Below are 17,347 nucleotides of genomic sequence, written 5' to 3'. Positions count from 1 at the left end.
CCCTTCGTTTTTCGTTACTGGTGCACCAGCGATGAGAAAACTGTCTGTTTGCCACTATCAGCATTTGCTAAGTGTCTCCGATATTCACAAAAGATATAAGCTGGTTAACTTTTCGCAATGAAAGGAAATTACCTACTTCCTTAGCGTTGACTCCTTCAACTCCACAGTCAACACAACAGAACGGCACTTCCCACGGTGGCTCAGTGGCTTTGTCGTTCGGCTGCTGATCCCAAGGTCACGGGTTCGATCCGCGCCGCGCCAGTCGTATTTCGATGAAGGCGAAATACAAACTACAAACACGTCCGTGTACTGTGCAATGGCAGCGCGCATGATGAAGGACAGTAGGCGGTATAAATTAATCCGGAGACCTCCGCTACGACGGCCTGCGTCGCTTTGGGACGTTAAACCCCAATTTGTTTTATTGAAGCACGTCGTAAATTCTTATGTGCTTCTCAGCTGTCTATCACTCTTATTCCACTAAGCCGTTTCCATTATGCAGAACAGTCTGTTCGCTGCGTCACGTACTGTGATGGTGCTCTCAGGGACATTAAATAACACCCTGCACTCCAAAAAACAAGTCATATTGCGCTTGCGTTGCTGTCGCACGGCGCTGCAATTACGGGGTTTGTCCCCACGTTTGTCTCTTTCTCAGCAGTTATAGTCCACTGAATTTGCACACGACACGCATATGTGTTAAGAGGCGTGCCGTGCGCAAATTTAAGGAGCTCTTGAAGACTATAGTTGATGTCCGTCCCCTCCTCAACAATTTTTTTTGTCTTAACGAAATTTATTTGCGGTTATCCTCGTCAGTAAATTAAACATGTCGGGGGGGCGTGCATTCACTCCTTGCCACAAGCTTTGCTTCTTCCGCTCATCCTGTTGGAGCGACAGGAGAGAGACGTTTGAGGTTCCTACATGACTCCATCCAATTTACATTCCAAAGCAGCACTCGCTATCGCCACGTAGCACACAGTATTATCATTGGCTGTTTGCGTGCAAGAGGTGAGTCCAAGTCCGCGAGGCAGCAAAGGTCAATGGGATCCTGGAATGGGGAAACCACCGGTCTGATTTCAATCAAACCTCCATTGCGGTCAATAGGGAAGCGCACCTGAAGTTTGCTCCCACTGCACCAGCGCCACTTCTCCCCTGCCGGTCATTTTGGCGTTTCTGTCCGGGCACGTCGCCGGTGGAGCGCATTGAGCAGCAGCCTGTCGACTGGTACGCGCGTGCTGCTCGCGCCGCTCGCACTCTCTTTCATTGTGAACACGTGCCGTCCTGCTCGCGGGCGCACAAAAGTGGTGTTGCTGCTCGCTGTCAGTCATGGCTGGAATTCGGCGACGTTCTAAGAGGGGAGAAACTTGTGTCAGGGGCTGTCACCATAGTTCTCTGAACATCAACGGCCAAGGACTGCCCGTGGAATTCTACAGATTTCCTGGACATGTCCTACATTCTTGGAAAAAAAAAATAATATTGGAAAATTGTAACGTACAGTAATAGAAATATTGATGTTAATGGTCCACCCTTTCTATATGTCGCTAAATCTTTTCGTCAACAGTCTGCTTCACGGAGTGGGCCTGATCCACTAGCAGTTCTTTCTTTAAGTTTGCGCAGCGAAAAAAAAATTCACTGTCCACTGTTTCTTTGAACCTTCATCTCAGAGCGTACTGCCGCAACGGAAATAAATGCAAACAGAGCGGTGCCTACGCGCTCCGCTGTTGGAATTTATTTGCGTCACGCTCATACTTGGCTCGAGATCCAAATACGCTAGAGATCCGTGATACACTAATGTACCACTCTAGCGTCTTTTTGTTACTACCGATGTAAAAGCGCATTGAAGATAAATTCCAACTGCGCAGCGCGCGGGCGCCGTGCTGTTCGCATTTCTTGCTAACGCCTTTGTACATTTTGCTAATCCTCTGAAGCTCGTCAGCGTTCAAGCATGAGGGAGAAAGCTCGCGACTGCACAAAGAGATTTGCAGGCCGGCCAACACGTGCAAAGTGCGTGCAGAACTGGCTTTTTTTTCAGGAGAAAGCGCGCTGCTCGCGCAGCTACTCAATGGGAGGGGTGACCGGTTTGCCCGGTCTAAAGTGCGGAGTCGGCCGGAGAGGGCGCTTTTCACTGGCGTCCGCAGCGCCCCCCTGCGAAGCTGCGGTCCCCTATAAAGGATTTCCTCGTATCCTCCTCCTCAACTGTATTCCCTCTCAAGTTCAAGTCTATGCGCACGAAGGGCTCACAAAGCGGAGGTAATTAAACGGTGTACACGATCCCTTGGGACGATTCTGCCACGTTATCAGAAAACTTCTATGACATGTTTGAACAAAGCGCGGGTAATCAAAATCCAGAACGAGGATCAGAAAGCTGTGCACCATTATCGGCTTTTACTGCAGCGAATTGTCAGAATGAACAGTTTCCATTTCAACGGCTCACCGGCCTGACTTCTTGTGTGCCTCACTACCTCTCCCTGGCTTTAGTCCCCGCCGCATGATATTTTATAACAGTGGTTTATGTGGAAAAGATTCTCAATGTTAACTGATGGCTTGCCTCACGCTGCAGTACTTCTCCACTCGAAAGCGGAAAATCTGTTCAGGTACTCAGGTCTAAATGTGGAAACCCGCGGAATCAGCCCTGTTCAAGGAGTGCCGCCAGGCTACCGGTTCTCCTCGATCACCACTCATCGCACAGTTAAATGGTCCCGCTGCACTGGACCGAGTTGCACAGCACACTGTGCCATGCAACTCCGCCAACCTTGCAATAATGAATGATCGAACTAAGAGATCTTAATAAACAGCGCCTCTGTCCAAAATCGCATCATTGCAAAAGAATGACAAGGTTTTTTCCCGATATTGAGAGGGAAAAACGCATGTCAAGAAGGAGCGAACTGTCTGTTCCGCACCTCCCACAGCCGCTGCGACCAGGAGGTCAAAAAATGACAACGAAATCCTACAAGTTTAACTGCACATGTTTTTGCATCCAGACAATTTTTAACCAAATTTTATATATAGATATCGCGTGTTCAGCCCGAAACACGCCCAGAGCGTGTTCTAGACAAGCGTTTTGCCCTCTGTATACTTCAGCTGAGCCTAATACTTAACTACTGCCCCGGAGAATAACACAGTCCTCGGGTTTCATGGCAGTTCGAGCAGCCTTCGATCATTTTACTGCGATAGCACTAACAGCGATACTTGGCGAAAGTGCCGGCGTTATCAGGGTGAAGCCTTGGTGAATGAAGCGTCCGCCCTTCAGAAGCACCACGCACCTGCCCGTAGCACCCACTTAGCTAGAGAGGGGGGACGTCCACCCAACCACCGACACCCTCGATCCACCCCCCACCCCCAAACCCGCCCACCTTCATCCTCCAGAAGCTCCACCCACTAGCAACCCACCTCCCCAGCACCCACAAGGCCTCCACAAACTAGTTGCCCTCGCAGAAGTGGAACGAATAAGCAAGGAAGCTGCAGTCGGCAGTTAAGTTGCCCTCCAAAAGTCGCCTCCCCACCACTTCCCACCCACCGCCACCCTCAACCCACCTCCATTCGCCCTGTAAAAGCATTGATATTAAAGGAAAAGCTGAGAATCATCGATGGTAAATCCAACTGCTATGGCAGCTGTCTCGCCTCGGGATTCATGATCGTGCTGTCAGCTTTTTTAGAATCATGCTATTGACTTCCACATGACTAAGGAAAGTGCTTCGCTTCAAACTTTTAAAAAGAGTGTTTTCGTGTATTTATTGCCATTTCAACACGTACACTTTGAACTTCAATGTGAACTTCAATCTCAACATTGTTTTTCCGTGTCGATCACTGCTACAAAGTCGCCGTACCTCGCCACAACACCATGACATATGCACATTCATTTCTACCAAAAACATCCCGTGACTGGAACCATCTACCTGCTGACCTGGTCGCTATCACCGACAACCACCGCGACATCCCTTACTAACATATTTTGAAGTCCTTTTTTATTCTTTTTAAAACTTGCACTGGGCGCTTATCATGTTCTGTATGACTGTTCCTTCATTTTTTTAATACGTTGATGCTGTACTCTGCTGCATTCTGTTCAACCAAACTATTGCGTATTTGTAACCTACCCGTGTGCTTTGAATACGTGCCGTTTTTCTTTTTTTAGTCGTTGTTGTTGTTGCCTTTATTTTCTCTTTTCTTTGTATTTCTGCCTCTCCCCTCTACAATGCTTTTGTAAGCCGTGAGGATAAAATAAACAAATAAATCATTAAGCCCGTTCTTCAGCGATTTATCCTTTTAATTTCTTTAATTCAGTTACGAAAACTGTGTCAGTTGACATATTATTTCTCCTTTTAAAATAAGCATTAGTTTCTATACTTTGTTCGAGCTTTGCTTTTCGGCCTAATTGTGCAAGATGAGTGCTTCTGGAATTAAAACTTTGTCAGTGAGTCAGTCATTTGTTCAACAAAACACATAAATCATACACCAGAATCTGTTGGGCCCATAGCCATAGCTAGTTTGGGCCCAACTTTAATTTTCAAAAAAAGCGGTCATTTCCTTCTAATGCTTAATGTTTTGTCTTGTGCTTCGTTTTGGGCATTTCACAAGGTACAGTCATGAAATTTATGAGCATGAACACGGCAGTGCGTGGCAAATAGCCTCCATCCCTACTTGTGGCGATACGCGGCGGCTGCTTTCCCCAACGTGGTGGAAAGGCTTATGCCGCGTTGCCTGCTTCCGGAGAGCAGAAGGACAGACCTCCCTTTCCACTTTGTTTACGAAAGCGGCCGCTTCTTCGCAGGGGGGCGCTGCGGACGCCAGTGAAATGGGCCCTCTCTGGCCGACTCCCCATTTTTGACCGGGCAAACCGGTCACCCCTCCCACTGAGTAGCTGCGCGAGCAGCACGCTTTCTCCTGAAAAAAAAAAAAGCCAGTTCTGCACGTACTTTGCACCTGTTGGCCAGCCTGCAAATCTCTTTGGGCAGTCGCGAGCTTTTTTGGCTTTTTCCCCTCTTGCTTGAACGCTGACGAGCTTCAGAGGATTAGCAAAATGTGCAGGGGCGCTGGAAAGAAATGCGAACAGCACGGCGCCCACGCGCTGCGTAGTCGGAATTTATCTTTAATGCGTTTTTATCTCGGTAGTAACAAAAAGACGCTAGAGTGGTACATTATTGTATCACGGTTGTCTCTAGCGTATTTGTGTTGCGAGCCAAGTATTTTTGTTGCGAAAATAAATTCCAACAGCGGAGCGCCTAGGCACCGTGCTGTTCGCATTTCTTTCTGTCGCAGCAGTACGCTCTGAGATGTAGGTTAAAACAAATAGTGGACAGTGAATTTTTTCGCTGCGCAAACTTGAAAAAAAGAACTGCTAGTGGATCAGGCCCACTCCGTGAAGCAGATCGTTGACGAAAAAGCCGGTACCGTAACGGCGAAATGTGTATCGCAAGTAAATGACAAGATCATTTAAGACGTAGAATTCAAGGTAAATACCATTTTTTTGGCGTGGACATCTTCGCAAGACACTTAATTTCGTTGGGTGGCTGAGCAGTTCGGTGCATGCAGGTTTGTTGGCCAAATAGTAAGGATTTTGTTAAGTGTTTCGCTAAATAATGATGGAAATAATTTTTATTTTAACTTAAAATAAAGTGGCCTTAAAGGGGCCCTGCACCATAATCTGAGTGCATTGTTTTGCTTCATTGTTGTAATTGTTGAGTTATGGCGATGGTATTACTAGCGGTCATAACACGCATATTTCTGTATTTAATATTTTAAGTTGCTCGAGAATCAAAATCATGGCACTGACGGCGTCGGCACACAGCGGTGGTCTTTTGCATTTTTGCAGCGGATATGACTTCAGCTGGCGGGCGATTATGATTGGATGAACAACTAATAACAAGCTAATTGTGTTCGTGAGCAAAAAATAGGTTACGTTTTGTTGCGTCCTTTTATATTAAATTGAAAAAACTAGCATCTTTTTTACGCAAAAGCATTTCAAAGCTTGTTAGAAAAAAAGCCCCAGCAGAGGCGCTGGCTATTACTTTGCATTGGACGATAACAGATGGGCAGCTAAGGTATTTAAATATTTATACAGAAAGAACGTTGACTCACAGTGGCGGAAAAGAACTAGAAAACTAACCAGTAAGTATGCCGGTCATGAGGACGGAGAAAGAAAGAGCATTAAACGACAGGTTAAAAACGCGGAAGTTAAAAATTGGATGAATTCAATGGAAAAGAAACATAGTGTAGAACTATATCGATTCTGGAAAAGGCAGATCAGGAAAGAATTTTTCTATGATTACTCAAGAGGCAGTGCCCTACTTTTTGAAGCTAGATCAGGGTGTCTTAGAACGCGCAGCTACAAAAAGAAATTTAACGAAGAAGATGACACATGTGCAGTGTGTGGTAGATCTGTGGAAACAATTGAACACCTCATAATCAAATGTGATGGTATCCATCCGGATGTCGATGCAGGCACAGTCACTCTTTCTGAGGCCCTAGGGTTTAAAGATAACAATGGTCATGTAAATAAATCTGCAGTGGAAGTCAGCAAAAAGCGATTGGAGGATTGGTGGCTGAAAAGCAGAGATGTGGCATAAGGTTAGAATAGTAGGAAACCGTAGGCAAAGTTGATGGAGAATCTTAATGAGAATTGCCAACACAGTAAACAAAAAAAAAATAAAGAAAAGCTGAGCATGGTGGCAATTGCCACCACCCCGTTTCAAAGGGGGCGCTCCTATCCATCCATCCATCCATCCATCCATCCATCAAAGAACGTGGCCTCCTGCTGCGCCGCTCTGCCCAAGCTCCGCCCACAACCGTTGTCGCACTTCGCCGCCGTGCAGCAGTGACTGAGCGCTGCTTGGCTTCATATACAAATATCGCAAGGAAAGACAAGATCGCCTTGTTATCAGAAAGACTGCCAGCTATACTCGAGCAGCGACAAAGCATGCCTGCTTATGTTGCGAGCTTACAGCAACGGCACCGCTCGCGGGCGCTCCGGGCGACGAGCTCTGCTGCTGACTGGCTGCTGTGGTCGTCGCTAGGCCTATAGTTCGTTTAGCGTCGAAGCCGCAGCGGCCGGCGCTTCGGAAGGCGCTTGCGCTGTAATAAAAGGCCTACTCTTCACACCGCTTTTCTGTCAACAGCATTATCTCGCAATAAAATAATAGCGTGGTCAATTTCCGCTACGCCCTCAGCAGCGGAGCTAGCGGGCGCCAGTCGAGCCGGACCCCGTCGGGTCAGAGGCAGCTGCGAGGCGGTTATCGCAACAAATTCGCTCGTGCCACAGTTGTCCCTTTTACCAGCAACTCGGTATTGACCAGTGACCCAGAAAAATTATATATTTCTCATTTTCCTATCCCAGGCTTTATATACTTACGTCAAGAACACTCTTTAGCTCATTTTTATGACGCCGGCAGACGGGATCCCGTCTGCCGGCGTCCAGGCTGGCCGGCCGGCAGGCTCGGCTTACTTCACGTTCGCACAAGAAAATACAAAAACAGCCATGCTACCTGAAAGGATGCTTTCTAGATTCGAGCAACGACAACATGCCTGTACTATAGTGGAGCTTTCGGATCCTTCGCTCCGTCTCGGTCTAGCGCCCACGTGCTTGTAACCATGGAAACGACGCCGTCAGCGTCAGCGGAAACGTGTTACAGCGACCAGGAAACCATGAGAAGCTATCTTCCGGGACGTAGTGGTGACGTGCTCGTGCACGCTGTTTCGATTGGTCTCGCCGCTTGTCGTCATTGGGTGAGTGAAACGGCAAAGAGAAGACCGGGAAAATTTGAGTCGAGGGCAATTGCTTGTATTTTGAAAATTCATTCCTTAATAACTCCCGTTCTAGAGCACCGATTCCGTTAATTCTTTTTGATTCGGTATCTGCGTGTCATGAAGAAATCATCTAAAGCATATGAAAAAAGCGTTGCTGGGCCCCTTTAAAGGGACCCTGAAATGATTTCTTCAATCATATTTTATTGCAACAACTCTGTAGAGGTGGTCTCTGCGAGTATTCTAGTCTGATTCAGAAAGCTGCGCGTGGAACCAATAATTTACAAACAATTTTTCAAACTTGCCGCTCACAGCCGATTAGGGCGACACCTCACCGCGCGTTTCTACCCGCCCCTACCACATGACGTAAACTGGGCAGCCTTGGCCATGGACTGGGCGACCCTTATCATTGGCTCTGCCAAATGACGTCACGCGCAATTTTTGCAATATTTCATTTGAAACTGAACACTGATGATCCTTGAAATACTATTTTATTGATTGCTTACTATTTTTTAAAACACACGTATACAGAGGTAGAATCCAGCGCATTTCTTGAAATTAATGTGGTACTTCCGGTAAAGAAGGAAATCCGTCTGCTCACAAAAGCACGTGTTCTCGTCAAATCTTGGCGCCCGCCTTTGCGAGTTTCTTAGCTGCGCCGACGAGTCGCTGTTATAGTGTACTAGAATTATATATATTGCTGCTGTCGTCGCCCTGTGGGTCTCGGTATGGCGTGTACTGAAAGGCTCGAAGCCCATCTCAGCGGTGGCTGCACGCAGCCGCGCTTCGAGCTCCTGATCCATGTCGTTCGAGCAGCAGGCAGGAGACACATATGTGCGAAAACTTGGCCGGCGCGCCTCACCGATCGTCATCAGAAAGACTGCCAGCTATACTCGAGCAGCGACAAAGCATGCCTGCTTATGTTGGGAACTTTCGGCAACGGCATCGCTCGCGGGCTCTCCGAGCGACGAGCTCTGCTGCTGCCTGGCTGCCGTGGTCGTCGCTAGGCCTAGAGCTCGTTTTGCGTCGAAGCCGCAGCGGCCGGCGCTTCAGAAGTCGCCTGAGCTATAATAAAAGGCCTACTCTACACATCGCTTATTACAGTCAACAGCATCATCTCACAACAAATTAATAGTATGGTCACTTTCCGCGACGCCTTCAGCTGCGAAGCGAGCGGGCGCCAGGCGAGCCGGACCCCAACGTAGGGCCAGCGGCAGCTGCAAGGCGGTTGTGGCCAGAAATTTGCTCGTATCACAGTTGTTACCTTTACCAGCAGCTCAGTATTGGTCAGCGATCCTCAAAAATGACACATTTTTCACATTTCTTGGCCTAGGGCTTATTATTTACGTCAAGAACACTCTTTAGCTCATTTTTTATGACGCCGGCAGACGTGATCCAGGCCGGTCGGCCGGCCGGCATACTCGGCGTACTTGCCGTTCGCACAAGGAAATACAAAACAGCCATTCTACCAGAGATGATGCTTCCTAGATTCGAGCAACGACAACATGTCTGTTCAAAACTGGAACTTTCGGCAACGACACCGACTGCGGCAACGCCGGGCGACGAACTGCGCGCTGGTCTCAGGCTGCCCTAGTCGTCGCCAGGCCTAATGGTTTCGCATCGAAGCCGCGGCTGACGGCGCTTCGGAAGTCACTTGCGCTATATCAAAAGGCCTACTCTTCACATCGCTTTACTGCGAACTCGTCCCATAATAGAATATATATTCGATTTCCACGACGCCTTCAGCAACGGAGCTAGCAGGCGGCAGGCGAAACGCCGCAGCAGCACCAAAGTGGCTATGAAAACAGCAGTTGCTAACATTGGGCCGCCGTCCGCGGTGTCTTGTATTACTCCGCTGCCCAATCGCAACAGTAAACAAAATCAGCTTTTTAATGTTTGGCTATGTGAAGCAATCCACGTGTCAAAATTCTGGAGCTCATAATATGTTTTCTTTCGATAAGCTTCTTGTTTACGTAACAAGAAACGTTTAAGCAACGGACTACTTTTTCGTCGTGGAGGAATTCTGTGCGCGGAGGCTGAATGTGGGCGGAGCTTCATGCAGACAAGTTGTATCCGACTATAGTATCGCATTCATCACTTTTACGATCAGCTCGGTATTGGCCAACGACCGTCAGAAGTGATGCATTTGACATGCATCTATCCCAGGGCTTGCTATAAACGTGAACAAACAATACTAGCGCGTTTTTCACTCGCCGGCGGCTGGCATCAAGGCTGGCAGGCCGGCCCGGCGTGGCTCGGCCCCGAGCGCCCTGAGGAGCGCGCTGTACGTCATCACGACACTGCCGCTCTCCGCGCTCGATTTGGCTCCCGCTTCCCGTCGTTGCGTCTGCCGCGCGCGGCTCGTCGTTGACATCTAGCAAGTTGCACGCAGGCGACGAGCTGCGATCGGACGTTGCGACGCCGTTCGCAACAGCGCACCGCAGTGAATCGCACTCACTTTTCGCACATGTGTCTGCGACCACCGGAAGTAAACAAGCAGAGCGCCATTGCTTGACGTATGCATGGGCGGAGCATCGGCCCGTCTTTTCTTTTTTTTTCGGAGCGAGCCTCGCGTGTATGTGTTGAGGGTAGTATGTGGGGGAGAGGAGGAACATCATTTTTAATCGGCGATATCTTCGGTGTTGATGGAGTTCGCTTAACAATTTTTGCGGTGCGGCGACAAGTGATGGAATACCGATCTCTCCTGGGCTTTTGCTAACCTTGGCAAAGAGCTTTTCAGGGTCCCTTTAAGGCGACACGCGAGGCTGAAGCGAAAAACGAAAACACGCACGAAATGCGCCTACCAGCTGCTTGCTATATACGGCTAAGAGAAAAAATGCTCTAGTTCGGTCAATCGCTACAACGGAGATAAGCGGTTGGCATATTTATTTTAATGCCGATTACAGCGCACGCGCATCCCCAGAACAATTTATTTGCAGAACCATCTCTGTATGCAAACGCTCATTAATATGCAAGCAAACATTTTGATTATTTTTATTTTTAGAATTTTTTTACATGTAAAGCAACTTCGAAAATTGAGCCAGGCGTCACAAGTCGGAGGATTGAGGTGATCACTGACCTTGCCTCACACGCGTCTGCATAACGCCGCTAGCTGTTGTCAGCCTCCAAAATAAAAAATGGCAAAAAAATGAGTTTCGTTAGCGCGAGCTTTACTAAACACTGCATGCTTAGTGAACTACAGCAAAAACTGCTCAGAATATTGCGCGTCCAACATACCAAACGCGTTTAGCAACAGAAAAACGCTTATTTCACCGTGCCCACAGCAGTTATCGAGGCCTGTCGTTTCTCGTTCTCATCCATTTCATACCGAACAATTCCGGACAAGCACTTTTGAATAGAAAATAGTGTATGAACGCATTTTTTTTCATATACTGGAAGATTTCACTATAGCAATCTCCCATCGATAAGCTTGCATTTTTTTTCGTATTAACGTTTTTCCTATCGTCAACTGCTCGATACAAGCAATGAAAAATTTAATGTAGAAAGCAGACATTTGGGCTAGTTGGTGTGAATTCATGGTGGTAGTTGGTGTGAACTCCACAATAAAAATTTTTTAAGATTTTGCTGCATATAGAAAGGGTGGACCATTATCTTCAATATTTCCATTACTGTACGTTACAATTTTCCAATATTATTTTTTTTCGTAAGAACATAGGACATGTCCAGGAAATCTGTAGAATTCCACGGGGAGTCCTTGGCCGTTGATGTTCAGAGAACTACTGTGACAACCCCTGACACAACAAGTTTATCCACTCTTAGAACGTCGCGGAATTCCAGCCATGACTCACAACGAGCGGCAACACCTCTTTTGTGCGCCCGCGAGCAGGACGGCGCGTGCTCACAATGAAAGAGAGAGTGCCAGCCGCGCGAGCAGCACGCGCATACCAGTCGACACGGACAGAAACGCCAATATAACCGGCAGGGGAGAAGTGGCGCTGGTGCAGTGGGAGCAAACTTCAGGTGCGCTTCCCTATACGATACCTCGACAATCACTACGAATTGTGCTCGTATAACTATCAGCGTGTAGAACGTGCGATTGTGTGAAATAAGACAGCCGCTAACAAGGTGAACGTACAAAGCAGGGGACTACTTGACGAGACCGCCACTGACTTCAGCCAAACCTCAACACAATAAGGGAGCTGGTGCGAAGAATGGTGAATGCAGCTATATATGAACAAGTGCAAAGTCATCATGCGTGTATCTAGAAAAACTTCCGTCCCACCTCACTACTACATCGATAACATTTTGTTGGAATCAGCCCCGTCATATTGCCACGTATCATTGAAGTCACTACAACGTGACAATATAAATGCATCGGTGTCCACATTACTTATTATCTTAACTGGTCTCTTCATGCAGAGAACATAACTGAAAATGCTAATCGCATGCTTCGCTACTTACGTCGCAACTTCTTTAACGTTCCTTCTAATTTGAAACTGTTGCTTTATCAAAAGCTAATACTGTACCCCCGCATCGCGCGAGGAGAGCGCATTTCTCTCGTCGGCGCGCGCTCACTGTCGCGCCTCCAGCGGGCGATGATCATCCGAGTGCGCGTCGGCTGCGTGTGGCCCGGGGAAAGACGGGTGCGCCACGCACTTTCGTCGAGCGACGCGTGCGCTGACTGCGGCGCAGTGGAGACATTGGAGCACATGCTCCTTCGCTGTATACCGCTTCTCGAAGCGCTCCTGTGGCCGCGCGGCAGTGCGCGCACCCGTGACAAAACAATGGTGAGCCTATGTGCGTTCATCGAGCAGGCGGCCTTGACTTCCCGCTTGCTCTACGCCAGGTAGTGCACGCGTGACACGAACGCTCCGTGGGTGCTACCTCGGACGGTATACGCGGCCGGGCGGCCCACCCCGGCCGCTAGTGCAGTGTGCCGCGCGCGCGATTAGTCCGAGACAGGACGCTACGTGCGCGTGGCTATGTACGAGGGGGTACCCAAAAGAAACCGGACTAATTTTTTGGTGGGCAGCGCTTTCGTAGTACCGTGTTTTGCCGCTAGGAGCGCAGAGAGTGAACATTCGAGAGTCAGCCAGCCGAGTGGTACCGCTGAAGGTCAGACGTAGTAGTGTCGTCTGCGTTCACAGTGATAACTGTTTTCTGTGAGCGTCGTTATTTTCAATGGCTGGTTTTTGTGAACAGCGTGCGGCGGTGAAATTCTGCTTTCTGCTCGGAAAAAATGGAACAGAAACTTTTGAAATGTTAAAAACAGCGTACAAGGATGATTCTATGGGGAAAAGTGAAGTGTTTGAGTGGTTTTCCCCTTTCAAAAATGGTGAAATGTCAATTGATGATCAACCTCGTTCTGGTCGTCCTTCCACGGCCAGAACACAAAACAATGTTGAAAAAATTCGTGCAATCATCAACGAAGATCGACGACGCACGATTGAAGAAATTGTGGAGCTGTCGGGAGTGACTTGGAGTTCAGTGCAGCGAATTTTGACAGAAGATTTGGGAATGAAAAAGGTGGCTGCCAAATTCGTGCCACGACTGCTGACTCCTGAACAAAAACAAGGTCGTGTGGAAGCATGTTGTGCTTTGAAAGAAGAGTCCCGAAATAATCCAAACTTTTTTTCAAAAATTATCACAGGTGACGAAACTTGGTGCTTTGCTTACGACCCTGAATCAAAGCAACAATCAAGCCAGTGGAAAACTCCCAGTTCGCCTCGCCCCAAGAAAGCTCGTCAGGTGAAATCAAACCTCAAAACAATGCTCATTTGTTTTTTCGACGTGAGAGGAGTCGTGCATTCAGAGTTTGTTCCGCAGGGTCAGACAGTTAATCAGGCGTTCTACTTGGAAGTTTTAAAAGATTGCGCAACAGTGTGCGGCGGAAGCGGCCTGATTTGTGGCAGTCGGGTGACTGGTTTCTCCACAATGACAATGCCCCTGCTCACTCAGCCTTGTCTGTACGACAATATTTGACCAAAAATGGTATGACCCCTGTTCCTCACCCCCCATACTCACCGGACCTTGCCCCCTGTGATTTTTTTTTGTTCCCCAGAATGAAAAAACACATGAAAGGAAAGCGTTTTGCTGATGTTGCAGAGGTAACGAAAAAAACGACGGAGGTGCTGTCAAGCATCCCAAAAGATGAATTTAAAAAATGTTTTGAAAAGTGGAATGAAAGATTAGACAAGTGCATTAGTGCAAGTGGAGAGTACTTTGAGGGAGATTAAAGCCCTGTACTTAAAATGTGAATAAATCGGTTTAAAAAAAATAAGTCCGGTTTCTTTTGGGTACCCCCTCGTACATAGAGTTTACTTCTTTTGTAAGTGATTGTGGGCAGTGGCCGCTCACGCGCACTTATTTTCGGACAATGCTTGGACATTAGCGCGCGAGCGGCGCGAACTGGATTATTTTTGTATTTTGTAAATAGTGTACAAAGCTCTCCCCCTGTCCTTTCTTGCTGTGGCTCCCCTCTATACTTCTCCTCACTATCCTCTCCCTTTCCCTTTCATTTCCGAAGGCTGCAGCTCGGGTGCTTAAGATATTACATAGCAATTGCCGCGGCCGGCAACACCCTTTTGTTTCACTTTTTTATTTTTAAATAAACCACTACCACCACCACTCGAGTATGCAACACCTGCATGGCACCCTGCTCATTACAACTTCATTAATGATCTTGAGCTGGTGCAAAATAACTCTGTGCGTTTAATCCTTGTTAACTACAACCGCACAGCGAGTATAACTACTATGAAGTCTAATATCTGCCTCCCATCACTCACATCGCGTAGAAAAGTGTTTCGTATCACCGTCTTCCGCAAGCTGTACCACCATCCCGCTCTTCGTGATCACCTCTTCGCCCAGCCAATTTCTGTATCCCGCCGCATTGATCATGATCACAAAGTCGGAAGTGTGTCATGCAACACGAAATGCTTCTTGCAGTCATTCCTGCCGCGAACCTCATGCGACCGGAACCACCTTCCCGCAGAAGTTGCCGGCAGTGAAAATTATGAGCAGTTCCGCGTAGCACTAGCTGACATTGTATATTCAGGCGCTGTTTAACATTCATGTAATCAACTGTATTTTTCTCTAAGTTTTTGTATATTTACCATTCCCCCTGTGTAATGCCACTGGCCTTGAGGGGTAACGTAAATGAAGAAACAAATACTGAATAATATGCAAGCCTCGCGCACAACATTCACTAATATTTCTTTCTTTCTGTAATAACGCTTTGTAGACAGCCTAAAGACTCATATTGCACATACGTGAAGGTTCATTTTTCACAGTCACAAAGTTCCATACTGCAGAGCGCAGGATAGCGCTTGTCCTGCATCGTTCTTCTTCTGTGTTTGTCATTGTAGGCGCTATTGTTTGTTTTCTCAAGTACTATGCACCATCTAGCCCAAACTGAAGTTCTTCTAAATCTTCTTTGATATTAGCAGTTCCAAATTCAAGCCTTCTGCAGGATTTGAAGAACCTATGCTTATATAAGCGCACAGCTGATTTCTCTTTTTTACCTTATGTGCTTTCTTATATTTCGTGCCATAGTGCTGAATGTCGTGTAATTTCTGTATGTATTATAGCGTAAATTGATACTGTATGTCAAAGTGTTTTCTTTTTCTTTACTGTAATGCGCGATTGTAATGTTTATCTCTTAAGTGAAGTTGTTTGGTCTACTTTCCATGTTATTTTAAAGCAGCAACTTGTTTTTCTTACGTTCAAAACTCATCTAATGGTCCTCTGGGCCTTGTCAAGCTGTGTGCACAGCTTTTAGCCCAGGGTGACCAGTCAGATTTTTCTGGTAAATAAAGTGCATTGACTGATTTATTAATTCATTGATATGCAACTTACAAATGATTGGAAATGAGGGGAACATGTGCACGGGCGGGAAAGCGCGTGGTCTGCCAGGAAACACTGAGGTGGCCCCCGAGAAGGGCCTTTAGTAAGGACGACATCCGTTTTGTGCCTCTTCACTAAGCAGCGACGACACGGCGTGCGCAGTCCTCGTTGTTTTGCCCGAGCCGTCGAAGCAGTCCTTGGACGCTACCACGACATTCGATGTTTTTATTTAAAAACACGAGGGAACAAAGTCGTGCTGTATGCAGATGCGATCGCCTCGTGGTTCCATTCACGGCGAACAATCATCCGGCAAGACCGGCTCTTTGGCCGGATTCAGGAAACGACTGAAAAGAACAAAAGTAAGGAGCGAACAAAGGTGCACTGTATACAGGCTAGAACACAAACTAACAAAGCTAGGCGCTGCACTGTTGGGTTTGGGATGCCCCCCCCCCCCCCCCTCCTGCCTGGGTGGATTAAGGCAGCTCGCGCTCCCCTCCTGCCTAAGTGGATTAAGGCAGCGAACTTCCAGGACCGAGAGACCACGGTGGCAGCGGCGAAGGTCAAAGACCGCCGAAGGCCGAAGATGCAGCGACGATGGCGGCGTCCCGTGGCCGGGTCGACCCTCGGGTCAATGGACAGAGTGGTGGTGTGCTGAGTGAAAGACAGCAGTGTTTAATTACTGACCTCTACCCTCTCCCATCAACCTAGCTGCGAGAGAGCGCCACGGCCCAGCACCGCCCCTACCGTGGGCGGTATCAACAGTGTCCACAACTGTCCATCTGATTGGATGTCATTGTTCGAAGTTTATTCCACAGTCAGGGATCTGGGGAATACGAAGACTATTTAACGGGAAGTTGTTTTGAGACTCGAGGGCACTCCTGTTGACTCCTTAAGAAGTTCGCCCACACTGAGAGTCCCTCTTAGTTGCTCTCTTATGTAAATAATGTAAATATTCCTGTATAAAGTTCTCCTTTCCTTGTTTTTCTTCGTAACCCCGTCTCCCGCCTTCCTCGTCCCTTCTCCGGCCTGACCACGCTCACCTCGATCCTAATAACTGGTTGCCAGCGGTGAGATAGAAGCTACGTCTCAACAGTTGAATTGCTCGAGATGCCCAAGTCAAGTCACCGGCTCCAACGGACCCTGGCAGCTACGTGATTGTCGGCATCAGCTACGCTTCTGAAGACCGAGAAATGGACGCATCAGGTCACCGGCTCCAACGGACCCCGGCAGCTACGGGACTGACGGCGTCAGCTGTATCTCGGCAGGGTGAGTGCCCGATGTTTGCCATTCGTTTCGCCAGACCGCACTAGCACAGGCAGATGTTAGTAGTGGGTTTTGTGTTCTCTAGGAAATGAAAATTTGGCAGTTTTGTGCTTTGTTCGCCTCAAGCTAAGGCTTGTGTTTTAGCGGGGATTAGCGGCACGAGGTGCGTTCCGCTATGGAGAAGTTCAAGGTAGAGGACCTCCTTGAAATTTTGGAAGAATTGGGGATATCAGTAGACCCCACTAAAACGAGAGAGGCGATTTTGGATGTTATGCGGGCGGAGGAGGTGACAGTCGAGGAGGCAGACGAGACGTGGGAGACGATTGTCGAACGGAAAGCGGAGAAAGAAACGCGGAGGCTTCTCCAGGAGAAAGAGAAGCGAGAGGAGCAGGAAAAGCGAAAACTCCGTGAGGAGAACGAGAAGAGAGAACTGCTTCAGAAGCAGGAACGGCGAAGGCTCCGAGAGGAGCAAGAAAGAGAATGTCAGGAGCAGTGTCGTAAGAGACGCGCTGAGCTCGACGAACTGCGTAAACGAGAGCAGCAGGAGCTA

The 17,347-nt window shown here is 48.0% G+C and overlaps 1 long non-coding RNA gene across 1 annotated transcript in view; it reads left to right on the top strand.

The window, feature by feature from the left end:
- LOC149357522 (uncharacterized) overlaps positions 1-13,440 on the top strand; it is a 49,033-nt gene extending 35,593 nt beyond the window's left edge. Inside the window, exon 3 of the long non-coding RNA XR_016289907.1 lies at positions 13,343-13,440. This is a non-coding gene — a long non-coding RNA (uncharacterized LOC149357522). The remainder of the gene's footprint in view (positions 1-13,342) is intronic.
- Positions 13,441-17,347: the final 3,907 nt, after the last annotated feature.

This window comes from Amblyomma mixtum, chromosome 3 (assembly GCF_055824585.1).
Source record: "Amblyomma mixtum isolate Tamu chromosome 3, ASM5582458v1, whole genome shotgun sequence".
NCBI lineage: Eukaryota > Metazoa > Arthropoda > Arachnida > Ixodida > Ixodidae > Amblyomma > Amblyomma mixtum.
The sequence above is the reverse complement of the archived record's forward strand: the minus strand, read 5'-3'. Positions and strand labels throughout refer to the sequence as shown.